Here is a 26737-nt window from a genome sequence, read left to right as displayed (position 1 = left end):
TCAGGTGTACAGCAAAGTGATTCCATTTTATATATATATGTATATATATGTATTTTTGTCAGATTATTCTCCATTACAGGTTTTCACAAGATATTGAATATAGTTCCTTGTGCTATACAGTAAATAATTGTTACTCATCTAGTTTATGTATCGTAGTTTGTTTTTGATAATCCCATACTCCTAATTTATCCCTCCCCCACCCACTTTCCCTCTTTTAACTAAAAACTTGTTTTCTTTGTATGTGAGTCTGTTTCTATTTTGTATATTATTCATTTGTATTATTTTTCAGATGATAATTTATATGTGGAATCTGTTTTTTAAAGGACACATATAAGTGACATCATATATTTGTCTTATTCTGACTTAGCCATGTTGCTTCAAATGGCATGATTTCATTCTTTTTCATGGGTGAGTGAATAATATTCCATTTTATATATATATATATAATATATATACATAAAATATATAATATATATATACTGCATTACACACACACACACACACACACACACACACACACACACTACATCTCCTTAAGCCAAACATCTGGTGGGGGCTTGCTTGCTTGTTTTCACTTGTGGCTATTGTAAATAGTTCTGTGATGTACATTGGAGTACATATATCTTTTTGAATTAGAGTTTTTAATCTTTTCTAGATACATACCCAAGAGTGATATTGCTGGAACATGATAGCTCTACTTTTAGATTTTTAAGGAAACTCTATGCTGTTTTTCCTAGTAGCTACACCAATTTACATTCCCATCGACAGTGTAGGAGGGGTAACCTTTCCTTCACACCCTCTCCAGCATTTACTTGTTGACTTGTTAATTATGGCCATTCTGACAGGTGTGAGGTGATACCTCATAGTAGTTTTGATTTGCATTTCTCTAATAATTAGTGATGACGAACATCTTTTCATGGGCCTGTTGGCCATCTATATGTCTTCTTAGGAGAAATGTCTGTATAAGTCTTCTGCCCATTTTTTTTTTTGATTGGGTTGTTTTTTGGACATTAAATTGTTTGAGATCTTTATATATTTTGGATATTAACCTTTTGTTGGTTACACTGTCTGCAAATATTTTTTCTCAGTCTGCAGGTTGTCTTTTTGTTTTGTTTATAGTTTCATTTGCTGAGCAAAAGCTTGTGAGTTTAGTTAGGTCCCATTTGTTTATTTTGTTTTTATCTTTTGCCTTGGGAGATTCATCTAAGAAAATCTTGCTACAGTTTACATCTGATGGTGTTTTGCCTATGTTCTCTTCTAGAATTTTTATGGTATCATGTCTTGTATCTAGGTATTGAAACCATTTTGAGGGTTTTTTAATATGGTGTGAGTGGGTGTTCTAACTTTGTTGATACACATGTACCTCTTCAGGTTTCCCAGAACCTCTAATTGAAGAGACTGCCTTTTCTCCATTGTATATTCCTGTCTCCTTTGTCATAGATTAATTCACTGTAGGTGTGTGAGTGATACTTTGTATCTTTTTAGGAATTCATCCATTCATCTAAATGACCAAATTTATGGTCATTGAGTCATTCATAGTATTTCTTCATTATCCTTTTAGATTAATTATGATCTCTCATTCATCTTTTAAATTGGTAATTATATCTATTCCTTTTTATTTTTGGCTAGCTTGGCCAGAATTTTATCAATTTTATTGATATTTTTAATAAACTAGAATTTGGTTTCATTCTTTATTATTTTCCTATTTTTAATTTCATTGATTTCTGCTCTAATATTTATAATTTTAATATTCTACTTTCTTTGGTTCTAAATTTTTTTATTCTCTAGTTTTCTAAGGTGAAATCTTAGTTTTTTGAATTTAGGTATTTTTTATTTTCTAATATATCCTTTTAATGTATTGACTTAAAAAAAATGCACAACCTGGAATTTGAGAGTTATGTTTTATTTGGGGCAAGATTAGGACTTAAACCCAGGAGACAGCATCTCAGGTAGCCCTGAGAAACTGCTCTGAGGAGATGAGGGGGTAGCTAGGATATATACTTTTTGCAGCAAAGGGAAGGTAATAGGGACAGAAGATTTACAGAAAACCAGTTTCTATGGGAACATGTAAAGGTCTGGGCTTACTGGAGTCGCTCCTTTGATATGCACCTCAGCTGTGGGCCAGTATTCTTTGTTTCTTTCCTGAGTTCCCTCAAGGCTCACCAGCTCACCCATGGGAGTGGCTGACTGTGACAGCAGTGTTTCAGAGCTATCTGAAATACTGCTAAAGAGAAAAGGGGAAATATCAAGATACAAACGATAAAGGTGGTGCTGGAATTTGGCCTCTGTCTGCTGGTGCCCAACTGAAAAGCAGAGACAGAGTTTTGGGTAAAGGATTAAAAAAATAGCTTTATCGCTTTGCCAGGCAATGGAGGGCCACAGCAGGCTAATGCCTTAAAGACTGTGTCCCCTCTTAGAAAGAATTGCAAGGAACTTTATAGTAAAAAGGAGAAAAACAGGTTTTTCAGATAGGAATCAGGATTTGGAAAACATGCATTCTTCTTTCTTTGGAGGAATCTTAGTCATCAAAGCTGGAGTGAGGAGACATGATCATGATGGTGGTCTTGACTTCTCCTAGGTGTAATTGCCTAGAATAACAGTACTTGTGAAAAGGGCATATTGATCAGGGGTTAGAACAACCTAAGAAAGTTCCTGAAAAAAAAATTATGTGCTAATAATCTTTAACCCACAGGCAATTATGCTCAGGGTGCCTAATATTTAGCTTACAGGTGATTGTGTTTAGGGTGTAACTAAGTAAAGGAGAAGGACAAGGAAGGACTCTTAAGATGTTCAGTTTCAAAATATTCATTTCAAAAAGAAGTGTAAGGAATATAACTTTTCTCTCAGGGTTTGAGGCACCTGCATCAAAGGTGAAGGAGGAGGTACATGCAGCCATGCACACATTTTACAAAGTTTGCTGCTGGTCCCATGAAGGTCACTACTAGTTCCGAGGACCAGACACCACCATAAAGGGTTTTAGTGTTTTTCTTGAGGAGATGCAAGAAGTGGGGTCATAAAATCTGAGAATATGTAACTGTCTGAAGACCTAGCCTTCCAGTTTTCCCAGAGCACAGATTGTCTCCCTCCTGGTCTCCACCCTGAGCTCTGCTCAGGGGTTGCTGTGGGTCGGTAGCTGTAGTGGCTTATGATTTAATCCATGTAAAGACAGATGGCAAGTGCCAAACTCCAGTTCACAAATGCTACAAATTTTCCTCTAAGCCCTACTGGTGTAGTGCAAAGATGTGAGAGAGGGACAACTTTCCATATATAATTTTTGTATTCTTCTCAAGTGTTTTATTGAGCAATTGTCTCTTCACAAGGGTTTTTTCAGTGGTATAGCCTTCCCCTCATACTTCCCCTTGTTGAGGCAGAAAGTTAGAGAAGGCTGGAGTGAGAAATGCCCTTCAGTCACCTGGGATAAGACTCTTAGAAGGTCTTTTCTCTAGAAAAGTGGGCCTTCATTATGGAGAACCCTCTGGGAGTGTTTCAGGATGATTTCTCTTCCCCTCCCCCAGAGAGAGACAGGAGAGGATCTTGTCAGGATCTTCACTGTGAGAACCAGGGTGTGGGAGTTGGTTCCTAGAGATAAACTACATTAATTTGTATGGATTCCATAAGACTGTGCCCTCAGGAGATTCTCACTTTCATGCTACTCTTTATTCAGCCTCTAGAACTGTGTGGATCTACTTATATGCATTTTTTTCAATAAATATATATCCCAATACTATACATTTCACATTATTGAATTGACAGATGCAGAACTACGGATACAAAGGCCAACCAACTGTAAAATTATACCCAAATCTTTGACTGTGCATTGTATTGGCACCACCAACCCCCACATAGTTAATGTCAACTATTATAGTTTCCCAAATGATTGCTTGTATTTTTCTCCTTTTCTCTTTAGTCTTAGGTTTGTTAGAAGGATATGTTAATCTCCTGAAAGCTTAGAGAGGTTATAGAGAATGGTCATAAAGAAGTCCTGTTTTGGAGTCAAACAGATGTAGTTTGAGTTCAGTCTTTACCTCACATAGCTATGAGATGATGTAGAAATCACTTTACATCTCTTAGCTTTTATTATTTTATATTCTAAATGGTGATATTTGGGAGGAAGAATTTTTCTTATGCCTTATATGTTCTTCTGGCTGGTCTAAGAATTAAATTTACATAAGACAGATAAACAGGAAAAAAACCACACAAAAGTTTAACAACATTTATACATGGGAGAGATCTAGGAAAACTTATAACTCAACAAAATGGCTGCAACCCTCACCTTAAATACCATCTTCAGCTAAAGATAAACGAAGATGTTGGGGTAGTGGTTTGGGGGCATCAAAGGAGAGGAAGGCAATTCACATGGACATGAAATAGCAAATGTTTGCTAAACAAATGTTTGCTGGGCCAAGCATAGACAGTGGGACCCAGGTGGACTCTAATTTTTCCTCATTATTGACCGCCACAACACTTAGCCCATATTTTTTGATGATATAGCTCTATTCCAGGAACAGACCCTCTATCTAAAATTGTTTAAGGCAGTTAGTGGGGAAGGTGAAATTTCTTCCTGAGTCTTCTGGGTCTTTTTTTTTTTTTTTAGGTCAAAACAATCCACATGCCAAAGAAACATTTTGAGTTGGTAAGTTTTGGTCCCTTAGAGAAATAACAATAATTACTCACAGATTGTTGTATTGATTTAAAGGGTAATGTAATTAATGACTGAGTGCAACACTGAGGCTATGTTATGCCTTTCTCTCAAGAATATTCACTAAATGTCAGAACTCTTTGTCCTGATATTCCAGATCTTTTTTCCCATCATCCCTCATATAACCACATAATGCTCCAGTGAAATTGAGCTATTCATCATTTCCTAAGGCGTAAAGCTTTATGTCATTTCTATCATTTATAACCTTTGTTTCACCTTGGATATCTTCTGTCTTGTATATACAAGCTCCAAACATTGAAATTCTGTTATTCTTCAAATTCTGGGTCAAATGCCACACTTTCTATTAATCCTTCTCTGATTATACTATTTGAAATAATATTCTATCATTAAAAATCTATAACTTATCTCTTTTTCCTTCTTTTGATTAAATATGAGAGAATATGATAAAATCCATAAGAAAGTAAATGCTTCATTTTTGTACGTACAATTACTTGAAAGTAGTAAAGGCTCAGTAAACATCTGTCCTATGAATAGAATCCACATCAACTAAAGATCCAGTTATACCTCTTTGACTAGTCTATAGGGATCTAAAATTGTTGCTTTTATTTATTCTTTTGGCTTAAGGTACAGAATATGTAAATAAACAATAATTTTTTTCTCAGAATAGCTTAGGTAATAGTGAATGTAGCATAGAAAAGAGACACTTTTGTAGGAAATATGAAAGATCAGAAACATAGGGAACTGTAAGAGAAATTTTTGAAGACTGGAATATGAAATCCTAGACATCCATGAATTACTATGTACCAAAAGGGAAGATGTGGATGCCCATCAAAAAATTTAGAGTTACAGTGAAATGAAGGTCTTGAAACTTCTGCTGAGGCTCACTACCAGACAGAATAAAGGATTTATAAGCTCTGTTTTTAGTAACAAAGGTGACATAATTAGTGAGATTCCAAGTGCCATTAAATCATACAGATGACCAATATACATATAACGTTTTCAGAAAATTTAAAAATTCTTCTTCTGATCATACATGCTTTGGAAGCTTCTATTGAGTGAGCATCATTTTCTTTCTTTCAATGAGCTATAAAGGCCTTGGTCACATTCAGGCTCAGTCACAGCATTCATTTATAGATTTTTATTTATCCTTGTTTTTCCCTGATTCAGTGTATATGGCAAATGATAGCTTTTGAAGCAGAAAGGACCAGGTGAGAGAAACTATTGGACTCAGTGAAGTCTCTTCAATTGGGAAAATGAACATACAATAGATAGCACATTAGTAACAGCATTTTTAGCTACATGGACTTAAGTATCTTGTTTCTTCAAAGAAAAAGATGAGGGAAAAGGAATTCATGAATATTATTATTTCCAAATCATAGGCGGTTTGACTAAATCTTATTCATATTTTATCCTTGGAGAACATAGTAGTTTTAAAAGAACCCAACCTGATTTATACCAGGTTGAATACAAAATTCAGCAGCAGTTACATAGTGTGTGTGTGTGTGTGTGTATATATATATGTGTGTGTGTGTGTGTGTGTGTATTAAGAGATCTCAGTACTAAGTTGATTACAAACAGCTGCAACATTCAATTGCCATTGATATGTTATTCAAAGGATGACTAATTCCAAAGTGCCCATCCATGTTGCTGCAAATGGCATTATTTTCTTCTTTTTTATGGCTGAATAGTATTCCATTGTGTACATATACCACATCTTCCTAATCCAATCATCTGTCAATCATAGACTTGGAGAATAGACTTGTGATTGCCAAGGTGGAGGGAGTGGGTTGGATAGGGAACTTGGGGTTAATAGTTGCAGACTATTGCCTTTGGAATGGATTAGCAATGAAATCCTGCTGTGTAGCACTGGAAATTATGTCTAGTCACTTATGATGGAGCATGATAATGTGAGAAAAAAGAATGTATACATGTATATGTAACACCATGTTGTACAGTAGAAAAAAATAATGTATTGGGGAAACTTAAAAAAAAAGGAAGTCAATGTTGTTTAAAAACTCTGATTTTTGTTCTTGGGCAATGAATAAATCCTATGAAAAGAAAAAATAAATCCAAGTGCCCATATGTAGACCTTTGTACTATATCTCCTACACAGCTCAGAGAATGATACTGACTGACCATCAAGCCATGTGTGCCAGGTACTTTTATCACAGTAATCAAAATGTTGGAAAGTCATTGACTAGGTTAAGTACCACTAAATTTTTGTGAAGACCTATTAGGGGGAGAAGAGAAATTTGAGTTTTTTGCTTATAGATGTCAGTTGAGGGGTGTGTGTGTGTGTGTGTGTGTGTGTGTGTAAATAGCAGTTATATAAGTATCATCTTGAGTCCAAAGGGCATTTTTCCCAAGCAAAACTTTGTAGATAATGATGAATCTGGCCACGCATGCTACATTTGTTAATGCAGACACTAATATTCAATGATTTGAAAAATTTTAATGGGAATAGTCTTCTCTGTAGATATAGTACTTGATAAAAGGGATATAAAGTAGATATTCTCTTTGGTCTGTGTGCAAAGAGGTACTCCCACTTTTCTGGGAGATTTCTTAGGAAAGACTTCCAGGAAAGTGGAAATACTCCTCTTAGAGTGTGAACATAGGCTTGAACAGTCACACAGTTGTGCTTGCTGACTTATCTTTTTGCATCTGAATGATATGCAGTAGGTCACTAACCATTTTGTTGTCAAACTAGAGGAAGTGTTAGATATTTTAGTGCTAGTGATCATTATGGATTCAGTAGTAACTAAAGACAAGCTATCAATATTCATTAAATAAGTATCTAAATTCAATAATAGCAACTTTTAATAAGTGCTAGGAAGGAAAAAGAGCCTCAATGTCAGACAATAATGTGGGAATATTATTTTAAATGGCCATGAAGGGGCTCTGTGTAGAGCTGACTATAAACTGAGACTTGAATAACAAGAAGTGATCCTGGAAATAACTTGTTTAAAAAAAATTTTGAAGGAAGATTATAGAGCAAGCACAGCAGCCCTGAGGTAGTTTTCTTTTAGGAACTAAAAGAAGGCCATTTTATATAGGACATAATGAATGAAGGAGGGTGTGGTACTAAGTAAAAATGGAGAGTTGGTTAGGGGCAAAGTCATTTGGGGTTTATAGGTCATGGTAAGGAGTTTCAGTTTGATTCTTAGTGAATTTGAAAGCCATTCAAGATTTACATTGTTTTATTTAAAACTATCATTCTGACTACTTTGTATGGAGTGGTTTGTTATGGACTGGTGGGAATAGAAATGGGAGACCAAGTCTATCATGGCAAGCCAGATAAGAGATGAGCCTGTGCTAAAGAATGACAGTGGGTATAGAGAAAAGTGGATGGATTCAGAGATATTTTGGAAGTTGAATCACCAGGACTTTTTGTTGGTTTATATGTATGTACATGTATATGTATGTGTGTGGACTGTGATAAAAAGGATATAAACAAATATGACTCAAAATTTTCTGATTTGAGTGGGCAATTGAATGTTGCAATTGTTTTCTGAGATGAGTAAATCTGGAAAAGGAACAAGTTTGGGGGGAAATCAAAATTTTAGTGTTAATATCCTCTGAGATGTATGTGAGACATATAAGAGATATTAAAATAAGATATTCTATGAATGTGTATTGAATCCAGGAGAAATGTCTAGGCTTGGACATATACATTTGTGAACTAATCTCCATATAATTATTAATTGATACTGTGTAAATTACTGAAAACTTCTAGAAAGAATGTGGATAGGAAAGAGAAGAAAACCCAGAATTGTGTCTTAAGGAGTTCTGACAAAATAGAGCTGTATTAAAGAAGGAGGAACCAAAACATAAATAGAGGAGTAGCTACAGAGATAGTAGAAAATTAGGCATATATATGTGGTGGAAACTAAAAGAGGAGAGTATTGTAGGAAGGAAAAGGTAAAATTTGTTGAATGCTGCTGAGAGGTTAAGATGAATACAGAAAAATGTTCATTGCTTTGAGTAGCATAAAAGCCTTCAGCTACACTGATAAGGGCATTTTCAGTGAAATGATGGACATGGAAATTAGCTGGAAACAGGTTGCAGAGTAAATAAAGAACATCTGGTTAAAAAGGCACCACAAGTTTATTCTGTGACATAAGCCTTTCTTCATTAAACAAATAGCAAAGACAACATGTGCTTGACAGTAAAATAAATATCCTCATGACCAGAAATGGAATGGAGACTCAAATCAGAGAGTGAAGCTAAATCTACAGACCCATGATCCTACAGGATAAGGAAAAAATTAAGTCCTGTAGTTAAGAAATGGATACCATAACCAGTCATACCACCTGTAGCCAAGAGCAGAAGTGGGGCCCCTTACACTTGAAAAGATGGTAAGAAACTTACTGTTGACATTATACCTGGGGATTCTGCTCTATTAGAAGGTATGGGTCTAGGGAGTGAATAAAGACTAAGATCTCAACTGGTATATTTATGGAATTTGAAATATTTTCAATATCACTACAAGATTGGGAATTTTTTTAGAGATTATAAGAATGATTCCACATTGAAGGTACTGGGCATGTGGAAGCATGAGATGTGTAATGAGAGTGGAAAACATAAACAAATAACCTCTTATTCAAAATGAGTGTGTAAAATGTCACAAATCATATGATATAACCTAATAAAATTAATTTTATTAAATATTCTAAATAAGATAATAGAATGTATTAGTTGCATGCTCAAATAGGTACATATAACCATATCAACTGAAAAAGAAAATAAGAAAAACATAAATGAAATTTAAATTACTGATGAAAATAAAGGATACAATCACTGAAGTAAAACAAAACTAATTAGGTGGTTTAAACTAGTAGACTAGTTACAGTTAGGAAATAAAACTAGGTGGGTTAAAATGTGGATTGGATGCAGTGACTTGAGAGAGAATGCTATTCAAAAAGATAGAGAAAATATGAAAATATACATAAAATGCATGTGAGTTATATAGAGAGATCACAACATATGTCTATGAGAAGTTTGGAATTCAAAATTTCCCAGTCTAAAGAAGGAAACATATATCCAGATATAGGAAGCACAGAGGGTTCCCAACAAGATGAATCTAAACAGAACCGCACCAAGACATATTATAATAAAAATGGAAAAAATCAAAGATTGGGAGTGGATTCTAAAGGCAGTAAGAAAAAAAAGAGTGTTAATTATAATGGAAGCCCCAGAAGGCTATCATTTGATTTCCCTACAGAAATGCTACAGGCCAGAAGAGAGTGGCAAGATATATACAAAGATCTGAAAGGGAAAAATTTGCAACCTAGAATACTCTAGCCAGTAAGATTATCATTTAAAATAGAATGAGAAATAATTCTCAAAGAAAAACTAAAAGAATACAGCAATACTAAACCAATCCTAAAGAAATATTGAAAGGTCTCCTCTAAATAGGAAAGAAATAAGAAGATATAGGCTAGAGGAAATCACAACTGGAATGTAATCACTTAAATAGGCCAGTATACAGATCAAAAAGGAAAAAAAAAAACTATTTGTGAAACAATGATAAACACAAGGAACAGCAAAAGGATAAATAAAAAGATGTAAAAAAAAAAGGACATCAGAAACATAAAGTGTGGGGAAGGAGAGTAAGAAAATCTAGACTCCTTTTCTTAGAATGTGTTTGAGCCAATATGATTATCAGTCTAAATCAAACAAATATAGAAAGGGGTTAACATATTTGAAAAACATGGCAACTACAATTCAAAAACAACAATAGGCTCACAAAAATCAAAAAGAAGAGTACACAAGTATAAAATAAAAGGAAATCATCCAACCAAAAAATATAAAGGAACAAATGTGAAACATACAATCAGTTGGAAAACAAGGTTTAAAATGGCAATAAATGCAGGTCTTCCCACTGTGGCTTAGTGGGTTAAGAACCCAACCAGTATTCATGAGCATGCAGGTTCGATCCCTGGCCTTGCTCAGTGTGCAAAGGATTCTTGGTGTTGCTGAAAGCTGCAGTGTAGGTCACAGATGTTTCTCAGCATCCTACATTACTGTTTCTGTGGCATATGCCTGAAGCTGCAGCTCCAGTTTGACTCCTACCTAGCCTGAGAACTTCCATATGCTGCAGGTGTGGCTGTTAAAAAAAAAGGATAAAATGGCAATAAATACATATTTGTCAATATTTACCTTAAATGTCAATGGACTATATCAACAGACTGGATAAAAAAAAAAAAAACAGCCTACAGTATGCTGCCTGAAGAGACCCACCTTAGGGCAAAGTACACTTATAAATTGAAAGTTATGGGAAGGAAAAAGGTATTTCATGCAAACAGAAATAAAAAAGTAAGAATAACATACTCATATCAGGCAAAGTACACTTTAAAACAAAGGCCATCAAGAAAGATAAAGATGGACACTACTTAATAATAGAAGGATCTATACAAGAAGAGACTATTACACTCATCAACATATATGTCCCTAATATAGGAGCACCCAGATACATACAACAAATACTAACAGACATAAAAGGAGAAATTGATGGGAACATAATAATAATAGGAGACTTTAATACCCCACTCACAACAATGGGCAGATCTTCTAGACATAAATCAATAAGGAAAGAGAGATCCTAAAATGATACAATATAACAGACTTAAGTGATATTTTCAGGACATTACATCCAAAACAACTCCAAAGTATACATTCTTCTCAAGTACACATGGAACATTCTCTAGGATTGACCACATACTGGGCCACAGTACTAACCTCAACAAATTTATGAGTATAGAAATTATTTCAAGTATCTTCTTTGACCATAATGGCATGAAACTAGAAATCACAGAGAGAGAAATGAGGAAAAACTGACTATATAGAGACTGAACAATGTGCTACTAAAAAACCAGTGGGTCAATAAGGAAATGAAAAAAGAAATTGAAAAGTATCTCAAGATAAATGGCAATGAAAATAAAAATACAAAAGTTGCCACAAAAAATATAAGATGCCACAAAAGCAGTTCTTAGAGGGAAGTTCATAGCAATACAGGCCTTCCTCAGAAAACAAGAAAAATCTTGAACAACCTAATTTACCACCTAAAAGTATTAGAAAAAGAAGAACAAATAAAACCTAAAGTCAGCAGAAGGAAGGAAATCATAAATATCAGAGAGGAAATCAAGAAAATAGATATACAAAGACAATAGAAAAAATCATGTATACAATGGAATACTACTCAGCCATAAAAAGAATGAAATAATGCCATTTGCAGCAACATGGATGCAACTAGAGAATCCTATACTAAGTGAAGTCAGTCAGAAATAAAAGGTCAAATACCATATGATATCACTTATATGTGGAATCTGATATATGGCACAAATGAACCTATCTACCAAAGAGAAACAGACTCACAGTAAAGGAGAACAGACTTGTGGTTGCCAAGAGGGGAGGGAGTGGGATGGATTGGGAGTTTGGGATTAGTAGATGTAAACTATTATATTTAGAATGAATAGAAAAATATGGTCCTGCTGTATAGCACAAGGACCTTTATCCAATCTCCTGGGATAGACCATGATGGAAAATAATTCTAAAAAAAAGAATGTGTATGTGTGTGTGTGTATATATATGTATGTGTGTGTGTGTGTGTGTGTATATATATGTGTGTGTATATATATATGTGTGTGTGTATGACTGGGTTACTTTGCTGTATGTTAGAAAGTGGCACAACATTCTAAATCAACTATACTTTAATTTTAAAAAAGACTAAAAAGGTAATTGCAAAAATTTTCCCAGAATGAAGAAAACTATGAGAGTTTCCTTCAAGTACTAAGCATCATAATTGAAGATGAACTGGTACCTACAATATTGCACTAAGACTGAAAAAAAGATTATTAACTGGTCTTAAAAAACTAACAGAAAGGAAAAATAAATTAATTCCATACTTAGCTAAACCAACATACAATCACAAAGGCAAGATAAAAACATTTTAGATATTCAGTTTTATATCATTATATACTGAAACAAAATCACTTACAAAAATTGAAAATTAATGAAAAGTATAGTTAGTAAATACTAAAATAAAGCTTATGAAGCAGTATGCACGTTGCAAAAAGTAGAATGCAAGGGAATAAGCATTAGTAGAAAAGACTATATTAAGGGGAATATTCAACCTTATATATCTTTATGACTTTAGATTTGGTAGTGAATTTTTAGATATAACACCCAAAGCATAAGTAGCAAAATAAAAAAAAAAAGATAATTTGAACTTCATCAAAATTAAAAACCTTTGTGCATCAAAGTACATTATCTACAGGTAAAAAAAACAACCTGTAGGATGGGAGAAAATATTTGCAAATTGTATATCAGATAAGTGCCTTGTATCAAAATATAGAAGACACTCTTCTAATTCAACAACAAAAATAAACAGCCATACTTTTAAATGGGCGAAGGACCAGAATAGACATCTGTCCAAAGAAGATATATAAATGTCCAATAAGCACATGGAAAATGCCTAACATTATTAGACATTAGAGAAATGGAAACCAAAACTAAAATGAAGCTCTACTTCACACCCACTAAGATAGCTATAACTAAAAAAATGAAAAATAACAAGTGTTGGTGAAGATGTGAAGAAAATTAGGACTCACATACATTGTTGATGGAAATGTAAAATGATTCAGCCACTGTGGTAATTAGTTTAACAGTTCATTTAGCAGTTAAACATAGGGATATCCTCTGACCCAAGAATTCCATTCTCAGATGTGTACACAAAAGAATTGAAAACTCGTATTCAAATAAATACTTGTACATAACTGTACATAGTACCATTATTCATGATAGCCAAATGATGGAAACACTTCACATGTCCATTAGTGGATGAATGCATAAGTTAAATGTGGTATATTCATACAAAGTACAATTACTCAGCCATAGAAAGGACTGGCGTACTGATACATGTTACAATGTGGATGAACCTCCAAAACTTAATGTTTAGTGAAAGAAGCCATACATAAAAGGCCCCATATTATATGATTCCATTTATTTGAAATATCCAGAATATGTAAATTCATAGACTCAGAAAGACTAGCATTTGCCAGGGACTTGAGGGGAGAAGAGTGACTGCTTAATAGGTATAGGGTTTCTTTTTAGATGATAAAAATGTTTGGAACTAGACAGTTCTGACAGTTGTATAACATTTGGGTATATTAGATGCTACTAAATTGTATACCTAAAATGATTACTTTTATGTTATGGAGTTTTACCTCATTACAAAACAAAAGAGGAGACACTTTTCAGTAGTAATTGAAAAGCCCATAATCAAAGTAGGATATTTTAACACATTTTTGCCCTAAAACTGATCGATCAAGGAGACAAAATAATAATAAGGATACAGGATATTTGAACAATAGAAGTATCCAACCTGAATTAATGGATATTTATAGAATAATTCACCCAACAAAGGCAGAATATGCATTCTTTTTGAGCACACAGATAACAGTTATAAAGATTGATAACCTATTAGTTTGCAAGTAAATCCTCACACTTCCAAAATCAATATGAAGACCACCTTCTCTGAAAAAAAAAATACAATGACAGTGGAATGGAAATTAACTATAAAGTAGTTGAAACTTTGTATGTTTGGAAACTCAAAATTGTATTTCTATGTAACTCAATTTAAAGAGGAAAACACTTGAAAATGACAGAATATTGAGAAACAAGTTACATTGAAAATACTACTTACCAAAACTTGTGGACTTCAGTTAAAGAAGCCACTTATACAACTTTTAATGCATTTATTTAAACAAAGGAAGAAAATTAATGCATTTTTAATTTAAAGATATAATTTCTCTATTTGTTTCTTTAAACATCCTGAATATATTTATTTTGAAAATTCTTCCAGATCATTCTATTAGTTTTATTTATTCATTAATGAATTAATATTCTTTTTTGTATGGAGGGAGGCCTCAGTCATCTTGAATTTTTTTTTTTTTTTTTGTCTTTTGTTGTTGTTGTTGTTGTTGTTGCTATTTCTTGGGCCGCTCCCACGGCAGGCATATGGAGGTTCCCAGGCTAGGGGTCCAATCGGAGCTGTAGCCACCGGCCTATGCCAGAGCCACAGCAACGCGGGATCCGAGCCGCGTCTGCAACCTACACCACAGCTCACGGCAACGCCGGATCGTTAACACACTGAGCAAGGGCAGGGACTGAACCCGCAACCTCATGGTTCCTAGTCGGATTCGTTAACCACTGCGCCACGACGGGAACTCCATCTTGAATTTTTAAATTTCAAATTGCAGTCTCTCTTTTATATTTTCTCTCTGTCAATCCTCACACACAACCTAATCCCCTCTATCCTCACCTCTCTTTATTCAGAAAATTTCTAGTTGCTTTTATATTCTTTTAAGGACTAGAGTCTAGAACCAGATCATAAATTGGTATTACAGGGCTTATATCCTATGATGATATTGGGGAGATCACAAAGAATAGTCATAAAGTAGTTACACATCTATCTTCTCTATCCCTAAGCACTCAACATTTAATAAATTATTGTCCTAGGCATCAGTTGGAAGGGCATTTTTCACTTATATTAACAAGTAGGACTGCCCCAAAACAGCCCCAAGCTTCAAGTACATAGCCCATTTCCATTCTAATTTATGCTAAGACACTTATTCTATGGCATTCATAGAAGATAACCACATAGCCCCTCTGCTTTTGAACCCAAAGCCCAGAAGTCCTGTAGCATCAGTTTGATACCAGTTTGCATTTATATTTGTTCATTGTCCATGGAAAGATTAATCTTGTTTTTGAGATCAACTATACTTGAATTTTTCTCTGTTTATATTCTAACTCTCATTGCTCTGGTTTAAAATAGAGAGAAAATGTTCAAAGTGTGGACTTTCTAGAGCTATGTTGATTGTAACATTCATTTTTACATAGATAAAATGTTCAACGGATGAGTAATGACACAGAATTTAATTTTTCTCTTTGCAAGTGAGGAGACAGACAGGTAAAACAATTACAAAAACTCCACCATTCAATCTCCATTTTTATAGGTGTTATATATTTATTGAATCCTTACTATGCACCTAGTGCATTAGATGTTATAGGAAGCAGAGAAATATAACTGACATGACTCTGCCCTAAAAAAAGAGTTTACAGTTGAATAAAGACTGAGACGGAAATAAATCTGTCACATTTTCTATCCTCTTGGTTATAAAGTTTATGGTTATTGTTCTAAGGTGGCCCAAGGAAGAAGGGATCTAATACATTTCCTTCATATAATTCACCTGTTTAAAACAAAATATAAAAAAGTACTCTTGGCAGTGGTCCCTCTGAAGATTTGATCAGAAGAAAGTTATTGTAGTTATTTAAATACTATTTACTTGTAACAAATAACATTATCACAAGGAAACATATTTTAGTCATTTGAAGGCAGAGATGACAGTTTCCAAATTCATTAAGTGTAAACATTTAGGACACATGTTGGGCACTTGTCTGAAGCCATCAAGGAGTTTTTTGTTATTTGTAACCAGTAATTGAAACTTTGTAAGTTTGAAAGTTAAAAATAGCATATCTGTCACAGAGCAAACTAAATAGAATCTGGACTGAAATTAAGTTGGAACTTCCTTCTTTTTAAAAACATTTTTGAGTTAGAATTGGCTTTACTTTCTCATGTTTAAAAATGCAAATACTAATTGCTTCACAAGCTTGCAGGGCAAAATCTAGGGTTGTCATTTTGTTCTTTCCAGTACTTAACAGGCCAATAATTTAGTACCACTACTCTATCTTAGAGGTGTTCCCTGACTCCCAAACAAAAGCTTTGGCTGCCTTTTCTAGAATCAGATTATTTAGGTAAAAATCTGTATCACCTACTAGCTGTGTGACATTGTGAAAATTAGTTAATCCACTTAGGTTTATTTTTCCTCATCAGTAAATTGGGAATAATAAGATTATCTTAGTTGTGAAGATGAAATATAAGGTACTTAGCACAATGTCTGGAAAGTGCTGAGAACTCAGTAAATATTAACAGCGATTATTATTATTGCTAATTTATGCATGCAAATCTATTATTTTCCAAAATACTTTTTTAGGGAAATAATACTGTCTCATATTTTGTTTTCTTCCTTTAAAACCAAACAACAAAATATATAACATTATTATGACAATGGCTTTAAACAATGTTAAGTATTACTTGAAAATCATAGCAATTCTTTGAGGGTTTTAATAACCCTATAATAAAGAGTAAAAACAGTGTGGCACTTTCCAAGTCAGGTTGCCCTTTGAGAGCCATGCTAAGAAATAAACACAAAATGGACTAGGGAATAAAAAAGAAGTTACCTTATAGAAACTTTGGTTCCTGGACAGAGGAAGACTTAATGAAAGATATTAATAATAGTAAATGTTTGCCTTTTGTGGACAGAGCACATCAGACTATCTTGCTTTAATGCCACCAAATATTCAAATGATCCAACTAACCACATATTCTCAAAAAAGTTTCTGATTTAGATTTTCACTCCCTTAATAGTGTGTCTCTAGAAAGATAATTCATTGAACATGCTCAGGGTAACATAAATATATGGTTCCATTAACAATTCTATGTTCAAAATAATGATGCCACTTTGTTAAGCTGCTATCAATTTCTTGAGAAATTTGTATCAGTAAGTCTTGGGCAATTAACTTATTCAGTTTATGACTTGTCTTCTTCTGAGGTTTCCTCCTGGTGACTCCTTTAACTTTTCATGTAATTTTCCTTCCAATTTCTATACTATTCACATGATAAAATTGTGATCCAAAGAGATTTTGATTTTTCAAGAAACCACAGATAATTAATGGTAGAACTCAAATTAGAACCCATTTGACTCTCAATTCTGAGTTATTTGGAGGAAGAATCAAAGAGGAACAATTAAATATATTTTATTCAATTTTCTCTGTCTAGATTATGTGTAAGTCTAGGATTTTGGTGCCCAACATTAGAAACTATCCTGACACATTCTAAATCTCTTCAGTCTCTCAACTGTGTATATGTATATATATTGCTGTTGATGAAACTAACTTGAATTGATGAAGTGACTTATCCAACTACACACAGAATTTATAACAGATTAGGAATTTGAATCCAGTCCACCTGCCTCTCACAAACTGAACACTTTTCTTTATACTATGACGCACCATTTCAGAGTCTAGGATGACATTCTCACTAGATAGAATAACTACATTTTGAAATCATGGGGTGGAGTTCCCATTGTGGCTCAGTGGGTTAAGAACCTGACTGGTATCCATGATAATGCAGGCTCAGTCCCTGGCCTCACTCAGTGGGTTAAGGATCCAGCATTGCCTCAAGCTGCAGCTTGGATCCTGCATTGCTATGGCTGTCTTGTAGACTGGTAGTTCCAGCTCAAATTTGACCCCTAGCCCTGGGAGCTTCCATATGTCACAAGTGCTGTCCTAAAAAAAAAAAAAGAAAAAAAGAAAGAAAGAAAGAAATCATGTGGCTTATTTTGGGGGTTATTTGGATGCATACTAGTCTAGTACCAGCTATCTTTCAACACTGAATGCAATCATGAAACTGTGGACAACTAAAGCACTGCTTATAGAAGTCTTCTGGAATGTCTACAACAAAGGAATTCAAGGATTAAAAAGAGGAAGGAGCACTAGAAAGAAAAACAATAGGCAAAGGAGCAAAAACTTATAACAAGGAGTTCTCTTCATGGCGCAGTGGTTAACAAATCCGACTAGGAACCATGAGGTTGCGGGTCTGATCCCTGGCCTTGCTCAGTGGGTTGAGGATCCAGAGTTGCCGTGAGCTTTAGTGTAGGTTGCAGACTCTACTCAGATCTGGCGTTGCTGTGGCTCTGGCGTAGGCCGGTGACTACTGCTCCGATTGGACCTCCATAGCCTGGGAACCTTCATATGTCATGGGTGCAGCCCTAGAAAAGACAAAAAAAACTTATAACAAAATTTATAATTAGAATAGCCTATATTTATTAAGTGCCAAGTTCTGCCTGTGAATTATGTTATGTGTGCATGAATAAATAATAATCACAATATTCTTCTTATATAAATCATTCAAATTGCAAGAATGGTATTCAGGAGAGACAAATGATGAGTCTTCTTCAGTTTGGAAAGATTGAATGATATTCAAATGTCTGGTTAAAATCTATAGAATTAAGACAAAGAGTGCTGTAACTAGAGGATCCTTTTGATTAGAAAGAGGTAAATTTATGACGAAATAGGAAATCCTACTTTACAAAATAATGGACACTTATGGAAGTTATTTCAGAAGTGTTTCAAATTGAAATAAAATTGAGGAAATGCCTGAACTATTCTCCTCATAGGTTATATTATAAGTGAACATGGGCTTTTAGTACTCTGCAGGTAATAAACTGCTGCACATGTAAAAGAGATGGCACATATGTGGCATTCTTCCTTTCTTGTGATAGGTACTCCTAACTATTGAGCTGAGGTCAAGCTTCACAATCCTTTGCCTCCTGGTATTTCAGGCAGGCACTATATCATGTGAGGGAACTTGTTCTATTATTAATTTATACAGAGAATTCTTTCGAGGCAAGGAGTACATCTTAGTTTTGCCTGAAACATGTGGTTTTCAAATCAATTGCTCAATGAAAATATTTGGGATAAATATCAATGAAACTATTTGAATCCTCAATATCTATCTTCTTGCCCACCATTCTGTAGATGATACCTTTAGTTACTTCATAAAAAAATGAGTTAAATGGCTATGAAGTTACTCAATTTCCTGCTCCTACATCCTATAAATTTATTTATATCTGTTCCTGCCATCAAATAATTCCCTTCGATCTCAGAAAAAGAGGTGATTTTTCTGTTTATTGCCCCTGCCTTTGGCCTTGCTTTATCCCTTCCTATCTTCTCCATAATAATAACCTTGCCCTATCAGTTATTTTATCTCCTTCATATGTTTATAACCTATTCCTTTCTATTTACACTCTTTTCAAAATTTATAGCTATGTTCAAAGTCTCCCATTAAAATTAAACACATTAAAACCTCAAGCATTTCCCAACATTTTGCCTGTATTAGTTACTGCTGTCTCACTCCCTCTTCATAACCAAGATCCATATGAAGAATATCGTATGCTATATTTTCTTAAACTAGGATTGATAGATGGGTTCCAAGTGGATCACTTGAAATGGAGGAAATTTTTTTATGTGTATGTGTGCACAAGCATTTTTTCTGGCAAGAAGATCCATGGCCTTCATGAGATTCTCAAGGGCTCTCATTTATTCTTCCCACTGCAATAAGGCTTTGGCTTATCATCATGCCTCTGCCCCTTTCACACCACTGAAACTTTCATCACACAGGTCACAAGTGAATCATAATTGACTTACTCCTTTTGATTTTTATCTTATTTGAGTTTGTGGCAACTTTTTACTCTATCCTAACACTTTCCTATTTTTGAAACACTATGCACTTTTATTTTAAAATGAATTTTCCCTCCTGCTTCTCCTTATATTATTGTAACTCCTTTTCAATCAATTTTTCAGGTTGACGTTTTTGATGCTTATTTGTAGCTGACCCTTCTTGGGTTACATGTAAGACCCAAACCATTTTACTGATTATATCTCCTCATTCATATCCCTATTTATACCCCCTTGTCAAAGTGTGTCATCTCAGCCTCGGATGAATGAATTGTAGGCTATGTGAGTCCAACACAGTAAGCTCACTGAGTGGATCAGAGTTGACATACAGGTAAATTTAGGCCAATTGAAACCTCATTTCTTAAGAATTAATAGCTTTTAAAATCACAATTAACATGTATAGAGAATAATGCATACATCCTGAGTGTCTACTTGATGAATTTTCACATTCATTTAACAGGACATTAGCAACAACTCAAAAGCTGTCTTTTTATCTACCGTTAGTCACTATTCCTTGCCACTTCTCCAAAGATAAAGCCATTTTAACTTTCAATATTACAGATTGGTTTTGTCTACTTTTGAATTTTCTATAAATAAATATCTTTGGTGTTCACCCTATTTCACTTAATAGTATGTTTGTGAAATTCCATGTTGTTCTTTGTGACATAACTTCTTTCATTTTCATTGATGCATAGTGTTCTACTGTGTGATAAATATTCCAAAACATGTCCATTCTACTGTTGACTTTTGAGTTGCTTCCAGTTTGGAGCTATCATGAAGAATGATTCTCTGGACATTTTTTTTTTTTTAAGGGCCACACCTGCTGCAGCATATGGAAGTTTCCTGCCTAGGCATTTGAATCAGAGCTACATCTGCCAGCCTATGCCACAGCAGCGCAGGATCCAAGCCATGTCTGTGACCTACATCACAACTCATGGCAATACTTGATCCTTTAATCCACTGGGCAAGGCCATGGATTAAACCCGCATCCTCATGGATACTAAGCCGCAATGGTAACTCCTTAGACATTCTTTTTTTTTTTTTTTTTTTTTTGTCTTTTTGCCATTTCTTGGGCCGCTCTCGCGGCATATGGAGGTTCCCAGGCTAGGGGTCTAATCGGAGCCGTAGCCACCAGCCTACGCTAGAGCCACAGCAACGTGGGATCCGAGCCGCGTCTGCGACCTACACCACAGTTCACGGCAACGCCGGATCTTTAACCCACTGAGCAAGCGCAGGGATCGAACCCGCGACCTCATGGTTCCTAGTCGGATTCGTTAACCACTGCGCCACCACGGGAACTCCAGACATTCTTACACATACCTATTTGTTCACATAAATTCACGATTCAATTTTATACATATTTAGAAGTGTAATTCTGGGGCTATTGTATATGTTCAGTTTTAGGAGATAATGCTGAAGAGTTTTCCATTTATCAGGTTGCATTCCTACCCACCATATAGGAGCTTGGGGTTAGTAGATGCAGACTATTTTGGAATGGATTAGCAATGAGGTCCCACTGTGTAGCACTGGGAACTATGTCTAGTCACTTATAATGGAGCCTGATAATGTGAGAAAAAAGAATGTATACTTGTATGTGTAACTGGGTCACCATGCTGTACAGTAGGAAAACAAATAATGTATTGGGGAAACAAATAAATAAAAGAGTTTTGATTGCTCTACACCATTACTAAACACTTCAAGTTGTCAGATGCTTTCTTTTTTACTTCCCCAATACATTATTTTTTTTCTACTGTACAGCATTGTGACCCAGTTACACATACATGTATACATTCTTTTTTCTCACATCATCAGGCTCCATCATAAGTGACTAGAATAGTTCCCAGTGCTACACAGCGGGATCTCATTCCTAATTCATTCCAAAGGCAATAGTCTACATCTATTAAGCCCAAGCTCCCCATCTATCCTACTCCCTCCCCCTCTCCCTTGGCAACCACAAGTCTATTCTCCAAGTCCATGAGTTTCTTTTCTGTGGAAAGGTTCATTTGTGCCATATATTAGGTTCCAGATGTGTGATATCATATGCTAGTTGTGTTTCTCTTTCTGACTTACTTCACTCCATATGAGAGTCTCTAGTTCCATCCATGTTGCTGCAAATGGCATTATTTTGTTCTTTTTTATAGGTGAGTAGTATTCCATTGTGTATATATACCACCTCTTCCTAATCCAACCATCTGTCAATAGACATTTGGGTTATTTAGATGTCTTGGCTATTGTGAATAGTGCTGCAAAGAACATGAGGGTGCATGTGCCTGTTTTAAGGAAAGTTTTGTCTGGATATATGCCCAAGAGATGCTTTCATTTTCTTCTGTAAGTGTAATGGCATATCGTAGTGGTCTTAAATCTCCTTGATTACAAAGTAAATTAATCTTTTCATATGTTTATCATATCTGATAGCTGATTTTTTCTGTCTTTTTTCATAAAGACTTATAAGAATTTGTTTAATATTATAGATATGAGTTCTTTGTTGATTATATGTATGCAGCTATCTTCCCCCATTGTGCAGTTCAAATTTTCCCTTTATGGTGCACTTTGATTAATTTAAGTCCTTGATTATAATGTATTCCTATTAACAAAGTTGTAATTTAGTTTAAAGATATTTGGTATCCTCTTTATGAGACTTTCCTTATTATCAAATCATGAAGATATTCTCCTACAACAACTTCTAGAAATTCAATTATTTTACTTTGAAATTTTGGATCTTCAGTCAACCTGGGATTGACTTTTATATGCAGTACAAGAAAAGAATCATTGCATTTTTTTCCCCATGGCTATCCAATTGATCTAGCACCATTTATTTGAAAGACCATTTCTCTCATGGTCTGTTATGCCACATTTGTCATTAACAAGTGCCCTTATGTGTGAGGGATTATTTCTGGATTTTTCTCCTGTTCTATTTCATATCTTGGTTCTAACACTACAGTGTTTAACTGACTGTAAGTTTATAACATGCCTTAACATTTTGTAATGTGCTTCCACCATCTTTTTTCTTTAGTATTTTCTTGCTTATTTTTGCCCTTTGCATTTTTCTAAATATTTTAGAATGACAATGTCAAATTCCACAAGGATTCTACTGGTGTTTTTATAAGGAAAACATTGAAGAGTTGTACATGAATTCGGGGTAATTGACGTCTTGACAGTATTGAGTTTTCAAATTTATGAATATAATTTGTCCCTCCACTTATGGTTATTTTGTAATTTTTCTCTCAATACTGTTTAGAGTTTTCTGGGCAGATGTCTTTATCATTTTTTATTGGACTTATTTTTAGTTATTTTGTACCTTGAAGCTATCATAAATGGTATTGTTTTTATTTTCATTATTTAAAATTTGATTGAAGTGTAGATTAATTACAGTGTTAAATTGTCAGTACAACAAACTGATTCAGTTATACATATATACATATCCATTCTTTTTCAGATTCTTTTCCCATACAGGTTAATATTAGCTAGACTTTCCTGTGCTATATAGCAGGTCCCCATTGACCATCCATTCTGTATACAATAGTGTGCATATATGAAACCCAAACTCCCAATCCATCTCTCCTCTCTGCCTTTCCCTATTGGTAACCATAAATTTGTTTTCAATTTTTTAATTTTTTTGGTCTTTTTGCTATTTCTTGGGCCGCTCTCGCAGCATATGGAGGTTCCCAGGCTAAGGGTTGAATCGGAGCTGTAGCCACCGGCCTATGCGAGAGCCACAGCAACGCGGGATCCGAGCCACGTCTGCAACCTACACCACAGCTCACGGCAACGCTGGATCCCCAACCCACTGAGCAAGGGCAGGGATCGAACCTGCAACCTCATGGTTCCTAGTCGGATTCGTTAACCGCTGCACCACGACAGGAACTCCATAAATTTGTTTTCAAAGTTTGAGTCTGTTTCAGTTTTGTAAATAACTTCATTTGTATCTTATTTTTTTAGATTCTACATATAATTGATATCATATGATTTTTATCTTTTCTCACTTAGTATGATAATCTCTAGGTTCATCCATGCTGCTAAATGGTACTATTTCATTCTTTTTATGGCTGAGTAATATTCCATTGTATATATGTACCACATCTTTTTATCTATTCCTTAGCTGATGGACATTTAGGCTGCTTCATGTCTTGGCTATTGTAAAAAGTGCTGCAGTGAACTTTGGGGTGCATGTATCTGTTTGATTTATGGTTTTTTTGGATGTATGCCCAGGAGTGGGATTGCTGGATCATATGGTAGTTCTATATTTAGTTTTTGAGGAACCTCCAAATTGTTCTCCATAGTGGTTGCACCAATTTACATTCCTACCAATAGTGTAGGAGGGATCCCCCCTCTCCACACCCTCTCCAGAATTTATTGTCTATAGACTTTTGATGATCGGCATTCTGATTGATGTGAGGTGATACCTAATTGTAGTTTGATTTGCATTTCTCTGATCATTAGCAATGTTGAGCATCTTTTCATGTGCCTCTTGGCCCTCTGTATGTCTTCTTTGGAGAAATGTCTATTTAGGTCTTTTGCCCATTTTTTGTTTGGGCTGTTTGGTTTGTGTGTGTGTGTGTGTGTGTGTGTGTGTGTGTGTGTGTGTGTGTGTTTATTCTGAGTTGCATGAGCTGTTTGAATATTTTGCAAATTAAGCCCTTGTCAGTCACATCATTTGCAAATATTTTCTTCCAGTTTGTAAGTTGTCTTCTTGTTTTGTTTGTAGTTTTCTGTGCAAAAACTTAGGAGTTTGATTAGATCTCATTTGTTTATTTTTGCTTTTATTTATTTTGCCTTGGGAGACTGACCTAATAAAACATTTGTATGATTTAGGTCAGATGATTTTTTTGCCTATGTTATCTTCTAGGAGTTTTATGGTGTCATGTCTTATATTTTAGTCTTTAAGCCACTTTTAGTTTATTTTTATATATTGTGTGAGGGAATGTTCTAAACCATGAAGAGGCATAGAAAATTGCTCAATAAGATTGTTTACTTATATAGAACATTTTTAGTAGTGTTTCAAGGAGAAAATCCAGCTTCAAGTACTATATGGAGAAGGAGAGTAATTTTTCTGCTCAGATCCTCCCAATTTCTATTGTTCAAGAATTTCATGTGAAGAGGAAGTACCTGCACTTTGAAATTACATCCTCTGATCCTCTATCTAAAAGTCTGATATTTCATCCAGAATATGGAAGTTGAGAGTATTTAAACAAAGGCAGTACTCCAACCTGAAAGACAAAAAAATGATGTTATTGAGAAACTGCAAAGGTACCCACGGTTTGTGCTCAGCACTTTAGTATATTCTGATAATTATATGTCGTTTAATTGGAAATTTAGTTCCCTTAATTTTAATATAATTACTAATATATTTGGGTTTATTTACCTTATTAATATTGTTTTTCTAATGGGAAAAATAATTATTTTGAATTAATCATTTCATCGCTTAATTCTATTATTTTATTAGTTTGCAGGTTAACATTCTTTTCCTATCTTTTAGCAGTACCCAGATTACAGCATGTATCTTAACTTACTTATGTGTAATGTGAATTTCACTTTCGACAATGAAAGGATCCTAGAGCACTATAAATCAGTTTTCCTCTTCCTCTTGTGTTATTTGGAGTATATATATATATATATATATATTGCATATATATATATATATATATATATATAGTTTGTGTATATATATATAGTGTGTGTATATATATTGCATATATATAGTGTGTATATATTGCATATATATATAGTGTGTATATATATATTTCATATATATAGTGTGTATATATATTTCATATATATAGTATGTATATATATATTGCATATATATAGTGTGTATATATATATTGCATATATATAGTGTATATATATATTGCATATATATATAGTGTGTATATATTATTGCATATATATATTGCATATTGTATATATCATATGCCGCATATAACATACACAGAATATATATCATATAATTAACATTCATTTCTGTTTACCCACATACTTACTGTTTCTTTGCTCTTTATTATTTCTTGTTCCTCAGCATGTATGACTTTTTTCTGCTTGAAGAATTCACTTTTAACATTTCTTCTGGTGCAGATCTGCTGCTAAGTTCTCCAATTTTTATTAGTCTGAAAATATCTTTGTCTTCATTTATGAAGGATATTTTTCCCAGGTGTCAAATTCTGGGTTAGAATTATTTTCCTTTGTCAATTTGAAGATAAGTTGTATTATTCCTGTTGAGCATTCAGGTATCATTTTTTAAAAGTATATAAAAATATTCATTTATTTTGATATTTTCATTTTACTTTATTTCAATGTATTATATTGCTCTTTCAGTTTATTTGAATGAAAGCTGAAATAATTATTTTATATAAGACAATATATATTTATACATTTGGAAAAAAAAGGAATAGTGAAATCACAATCAATATAACAAAATACAGAAAAAGTAAAAAAGAAAACAAATCAGTAAACAAATACAAAAATAAATGGTTTTATCTATCTCTGTATCCATCTCTTCTTCCATGTACATATCTATGCATCTATCAATCTTCTATATTAGTAGAATACTTTACAGGACTAGAACACAGACTGAATTTCAAAAAATAAAATGTAGTTATGTGGTGATAAAAAGGTCAAAACTAAATCCAAAAAGGTAAAAATGGCTGACAATTCAGAAATAAGAATACCACATATCAAGGAAATAGTAACAATAAAATCAGATGTCACCATGTTAATATGAAG

The 26737-nt window shown here is 34.1% G+C and overlaps 1 long non-coding RNA gene across 2 annotated transcripts in view; it reads right to left on the bottom strand.

Annotated features, from left to right (window-relative positions):
• Positions 1-26737, bottom strand: part of LOC102165926 (uncharacterized) — a 1721850-nt gene that overhangs the window by 189865 nt on the left and 1505248 nt on the right. Inside the window, exon 8 of one of the 2 annotated variants that reach the window (XR_014835569.1) lies at positions 24761-25224. The exons of the other annotated variant lie outside the window; for it this stretch is intronic. This is a non-coding gene — a long non-coding RNA (uncharacterized LOC102165926). Of the gene's footprint in view, positions 1-24760; positions 25225-26737 lie in introns of those variants that run through there. 2 annotated transcript variants of the gene reach the window in all.

Source organism: Sus scrofa, chromosome X (genome assembly GCF_054392235.1).
Source record: "Sus scrofa isolate SSC_HxYL_T2T_F1_AM1 chromosome X, Sscrofa_HxYL_maternal_Yorkshire_Landrace_v2.0, whole genome shotgun sequence".
In the NCBI taxonomy this organism is placed as follows: Eukaryota; Metazoa; Chordata; class Mammalia; order Artiodactyla; family Suidae; genus Sus; species Sus scrofa.
The sequence above is the reverse complement of the archived record's forward strand: the minus strand, read 5'-3'. Positions and strand labels throughout refer to the sequence as shown.